We start from the raw sequence: 6,000 nt of genomic DNA on the forward strand, positions 1-6,000 counted from the left end.
TAATTTTAGTGCTCTCTGTTTCTTCCAAGGAGCTAGAAGTTTGCAGAATAAGACAACTCTGGGAATTATCACTTAATGGAAAAGCAAAAGGTTTGTGGATAAGCCATTTTTGGGAGTTTTAACCATACAATGGGATGCAACACAGCATCTGCTCCTTTGGCAAACTATTCCCTCACATTTGTTTTGGGATATCAACAGCTTTATTCATTATTAAGGATATTCACATGCCAAGGAAAGATTGGCATTTCTGAGAGATGCTCACAAAATTTCTGTGAGTTTTAGCACATGCCTCCTTGTTCAAAGTTTACACCAGAAATATGGCACCCACCATCCTCTTGTCCTTAAAAATATTTCTCTCAGTCATCAGCGCATGGTTTAGATCAAAACCAGAAGGCAGGAACAATTCCAGTCAATGATCTGTGAGCAGTCCCTTGTCTGAAGGATACACATGCAGAACCGATGAGTTGTTGATCACTTAGACAAAAAAAGAAAACAAAACAACAACCCTGAAAATGCTTTGGAAATTAACTGCTTATTGAGAAAGAAATCTGATTTGCAGCTCATCACCTGACTGTGTCAGGTCCACACTGATTGCTGCTACCACTTTGCTGCTGGATAGCTCTTCTCTCTGAGACTGCTGTGAGGATCCTGCTCTCTGCTCAGGGCCAGGGTATGCACAGAGTGCAGGTATTCCTCCCAGTTTTGTGCACACAGGGTTATATAATAGGCAGAAAGATTATCAAACCCTAGATAAACCAGACCCGGCCCTGGTCTGTGATGAACTGTACATGAAATATTTCCTGACACAGATGCCCCTGAACCCTTCCATCATACCCAGAGCAAAGCCCAGCTCTGTACACAAGCTCCTGCCTGATGGTTCTGTAGGGCACAGTGAGGTTTTGCCCAACCACCATCCCCATGCCTGCCAGAAGACAAGACAGCACCACTCTCCACAGAAAAACTTGCCCCAAACCCCAGAAGAGTGGAAGATGTAACCCAAGATGGTAAGAAGCTGAGCTCCATAGAAGTCAGAACTGATTCAGAAAAGGCAACGAGAGACCCTTCATGAGCAAAGAACAGGGTTGACTCCTTTCCCACAGAGTCCCATCTGCCATAACCCCATCCCAAGAATCCTTTTTAAGCCATAATTTCACAGATCTTTTAAAACCATATATTTGAATATTTTCATGCTCTACTTCACTACCCTTGTAGAATAAGCCAGGTAACTGATAAACCTCCACCTATAAAATCTATCTGCTGGTTGCAGCATTCCCATGGATGCTGTGGTACATCTCAGGCATCTATTGAGCCACAGCTCCCAGCTGAGCAAACTGAGCCAACTTGCATCAGCTGTGCATTAATGTGCTCATCTGTGCACTGCAGCAGCTCAGCAGCTGCTGTACAGGCAATTGAGATGTCTCTGCCTCTGGCGGAGGGCAGAAGAAACCCTGCAAAGCCACTCTTTGTGAGTTAGAGCCCGAGTACACACTTATGTCAGGCTCTAAGTTAAATCACTGCAGGCAAGGGTAATCTCCCCCTGCACACATCTAGACATATTCTCTCCCTCTAGTTACAAGGATGCTCTGTTTGCATTCTTCAATCCCAGGATGTACCTTTTGCTGGTTGTCACCATTTATGAAGCACAGCACACTCTCTCTACCATTGGTTCAATCACAGGAGTTAGTATTTATAGGCTTTCGTCAGCCTTAGATACCTAAAGTACGACTATGTATGGAACTGAAGTCCTCCCCGGTTTGGATCAGAGGCAGGCATGGCACAGCTTCTTCATCAGACAGGATTAAAGTCTGCAGGCAACACTGCCAAGAGCTGAGACCCAGGACAGAGTTGGAAAGATGCACATGCTAAGTTGTAGAGGAAATCTCTGCATTGATGAGCACCTACTACTTTGCCTACCAGTTCTTTACATAAAGATGCATTTACACAGAGAAGACTCCTTTCTGGAGCAGTGTTACAGTATTCGCACACAGACCTTATCTAGACAGTTACTCCAGCATTGCAATACAGGCAGAAAATGCAAGACACACCAGGAATGCCAGTTTTTTGAGGACCCTAAGAGTAAAGATGCTCTACTGCAAATCCTGTCCCAAATTCATCTTGGGGAAACCAAGACCCTGTAAACCATCATGTCTAAAGTTACAAGGTGCTTTCTGCATTTTCTAGTAAATGTCTTAAATAAGTTGTTTGAAGATACAATATTGCAAAGCCAAGGTTATTCATATTTATATAAGAAATCATTTACCCTTCAGAGGAAGCTGTCTTACAGAGCCAAGGAAAAAAAGCCATATATAAGGCAGGGGTCGTGCATCTGTCATGCATGAGACACAGATTTCTGCAATGATTTGCCTGGGTAAAGGTTATTTAATTTAGTGAGATATGTTGTACTCAAGTGTTGAAATTAGAAACCTGCTCTGAGCTGAGGATCTTTGATTAGACAAAGAGGAGAACGGTAATCACTTGGAGCGCTGCACGCAAGGGGTGAGCACCCACTCAGAATCCCTAATTTGTAACTTATTTATGCACTGCAGAGCCCACACACTCTAATGGTTTAGATATTCTGCTTCATGCCAAATGACTAAACACTTCTCATGTGAGCAGACAGTCACTCAGTCAGGTCATTTATCTTTCAAAATAGCAACAGAGAAATCTTGTCCTCTCTCGTCAAAGGTCTCTTGAGACACAGGCATCTCGAGGTGGTTCCATTTCAACATGCATCATCTGAGAGCCTGCTGTGGGTAAGTTCAAACAGACAGCAAAGCTGTAAAGGTGTTTCTCCATATACAAACTATGATCATTATTGTACACTCTGTAAGTACCAACACATCACTGTGCACAGTGGTCACAGGAGAGCTGCTTCTAGAAAGATTTTAAGGACCCAACAACAGACCTCTGTATCATAGAATGGTTTGGGTTGGAAGGGAGTTTAAAGATCATCTCATTCCAACCCCCCTGCCATGGACAGGGACACCTTCCACCAGACCAGGTTGCTCAAAGCCCCGTCCAGCCTGGCCTTTAACACTTACAGGGATGGGGCATCCACAGCTTTTCTGGGCAACCTGTTTCAGGGCCTCACCACCCTCACAGGGAAGAATTTCTTCCTAATACCCAATCTAAACCTACTCTCAGTTTAAAGCCATTCCCCTTGTCCTGTCACTACATTTTGTAAGATTATATAGGGTACGTGTGGAAAGTCTGAGCCAGTGAGTTCCCTACACAGACACATCAGAAACAAGGCAGCATCCCTCCTCCAGGCACTGGCCTCTTCCAAGCACACTAAGAGAAGCCTGGGGCTCCTGACTTGTCTTCAAATCTAGATCTTTCCCTGGGGTTGAATTGCAGACGTTGGAGCTGGGAGCTTCTGTCCTCAGGTTCCAGCACCAGGCAATCAAAGCTGCTTGCTGCAGGACCAGAGCCCTTGTAGCAGGGGTGACATACTTGGGCAGCCAGTGCAGGAGCATGCAGCAGGCTCCAGGATGGGGTTCACCCTCCAGGGCTTTGAAAGAAACTCTGTGGAAGGGAATAGTATCACCATTCAATGTGTGTGCATCTCTGTCCTGTGCACTTGAGAGCAGATTCCCACCAGCCTGCTCTCCTATTCCAAAGATGATTGCTCACAATCTTATCACAGAGAGAGAGGAGAAATTAAAAGCTACAAGCACCTTCCTCTGAGGCTGTATAGATACTGCTGTTATATTTATGGCAATTTTTAGTGGCATCAGCACACACTATGCTCAGCAGCACTGTTGAAATCTGTCATGTCTGGGATCAGCAGACAGATCTTTGCCTGCTGTCTTTGCTGGTACATTAGCCCATCTCACATTAATTCACATTAATTCATCAGATTAAGTGCCCTGCAGTAAAGCAAACTTGTTGGGAAAAAAAAGCTTGTTAAATATTCCACACAATTTTGTTTTGGATACTTCAAACAACAGCATCCCTACCCCGCAGTGTTGCAAGTGTTCCTGGAACAAAGTCTGGGTGGTGGGAGTCACAGAATAGTTTAGGTTGGAAGAGATCTCTATCCACATTGAATCCAAATGCTAACTCAGCACTGCCATATCCATCACTGAACCACAGCCCCAAATGCCACATTCACACGCTTTTTAAATACTTTCAGGGGTGGCAACTCCACCACTGCCCTGGGTAGCCTGTTCCAATGCCTTACCACACTTTCAGTGACAAAACTTTTCCTAAACTTCAAACTAAACCTTCCCTGGTGCAAGCTGAGGCCATTTCCTCTTGTCTTGTCACGGGAAAAAGAGATCGACCTCCACCTGGCTACAACCTCCTGTCAGGGAGTTGTAGAGAACAAGAAGGTTCCCCTTGAGCTTCATTTTCTCCAGCCTGAACGCCCCCAGCTCCCTCATCTGCTCCTCAGACTTGTGCTCCAGGCCCTTCCCTAGCTCTCCCTTCTCTGTTTCAGCCCCTCAGTGTCTTTTGTGTAGTGAGGGGTCCAAAACTGACAACAGGATTTGAGGTGAGGCCTCACAGGGGGACAATCACTGCTCTGGTCCTGCTGGCCATAATGACTATCACCAAGGAGGCTCCCCTAGACCAACCAGCACAAATGGGGCTGTGCCCCTTCTTAAAATCAGGTTCACACAGGGCATCTCCAGGACACTTGTTCTTGTGAATATAAACCCTTTGTATCTTTGGACTTTCATTTCTAGACAAGCTCCTTCAAGTCCCAGCCTTCCTCACATCCCCAAGGAACCATTAACTAATAAATACTTGAAACACCTGATTTTGGAGCCGTCTCTCAGAGCTCACACCACGTGAGACCTGACATTTGGCTCCCACCACATGCACCTGTTGGAGGAGGTCCCTGGAGAAAGAGCTGATGACTTTCCATGGTAATTACCTTCAGCAAGATGTATTTACAACATACAAGTGTGTTATAGGCAAAATGGCAAAGCAGGAAGGCTTTGCTATCATCACAGCCCCCCTTCCTCTGCCCTCTCCCTATAACTATTGGGCTTATTAAAGTAGAGGAGTTTCTGAGCAATCAGATTAAAAAAACGTGGTATGACCCAGGAAAGTCACAAACCTTCACGAAATATTCATCACCCTTTAGATTAGTACTCAAATCACAGCTATTAAAAAAAAAAAAAAAAAAGGAAGATTTATTTTTCAAAGATCTTCCACCACAAATACTTGTCACAGCTGCCTGTGGTGGAGTGACAGCCCCTCTCTCCTCAACATCGACATTAGAGACATAAGAAATGACAAATGTGAGAGAGGGTTTAAGAGAGAGCCCTGGGGTAGGGAGACCTCAGTGCCTGCACACTGGGGAAAAACTTTGTCAAGAAGAGAAGCAGCAGGAAGGAACCAGGATGGCTCCTGGCAGGGGAAGGCACTGTCACATCAGCAGGAACAAGGGGCAGTGACCAGCAGAATGCTTGCCTACTCCACTTGGCAGCATTTTAATGCCAAAGGGCTTTTAACAAAACCCCTCTTCAAGGTACTTAAAGCCGCTAGGATGTCACAGGATGAGAAGGAGGATCCTTTAATGCATTAATAAATAGAGGGATAAAAAACCCAAAACCCACAAGGCTAGAAATAAGCCCTAGTTTTTCAACAGAGGAGGAACATGCCCAGGGATCTGTACTGCTCACTGTAGTCGTAAGTGGCCTAAAAAATCATTTAAAAGCAAGATGAAGTTTTTAGGCAAGATAAGTCAGAACAGCGAAAACTGCAGGAGATCTTACATATGTGTGTGTGTGCACAGAGAGATATTTTACATATAGCTTATATATTAGTAACTATATATGGTACATATTACATATATATTACAGTTTGTGTGTAGAGAAGCCAAAATATCACAGAATATGCTGAGTTGGAAGGGACCCCCAAGGATCATTGAGTCCATCTCCTAGCCCTGCACATCTTCAAGAGTCATACCATGTGCCTGAGAGTATATATGTTATTTTTAACATATATTTACGCACACAGGTCTATATAAGCTAATGGCCACTCCCTTTG

The sequence above is a fragment of the Chiroxiphia lanceolata genome, chromosome 11 (assembly GCF_009829145.1).
Source record: "Chiroxiphia lanceolata isolate bChiLan1 chromosome 11, bChiLan1.pri, whole genome shotgun sequence".
Taxonomy (NCBI): Eukaryota; Metazoa; Chordata; class Aves; order Passeriformes; family Pipridae; genus Chiroxiphia; species Chiroxiphia lanceolata.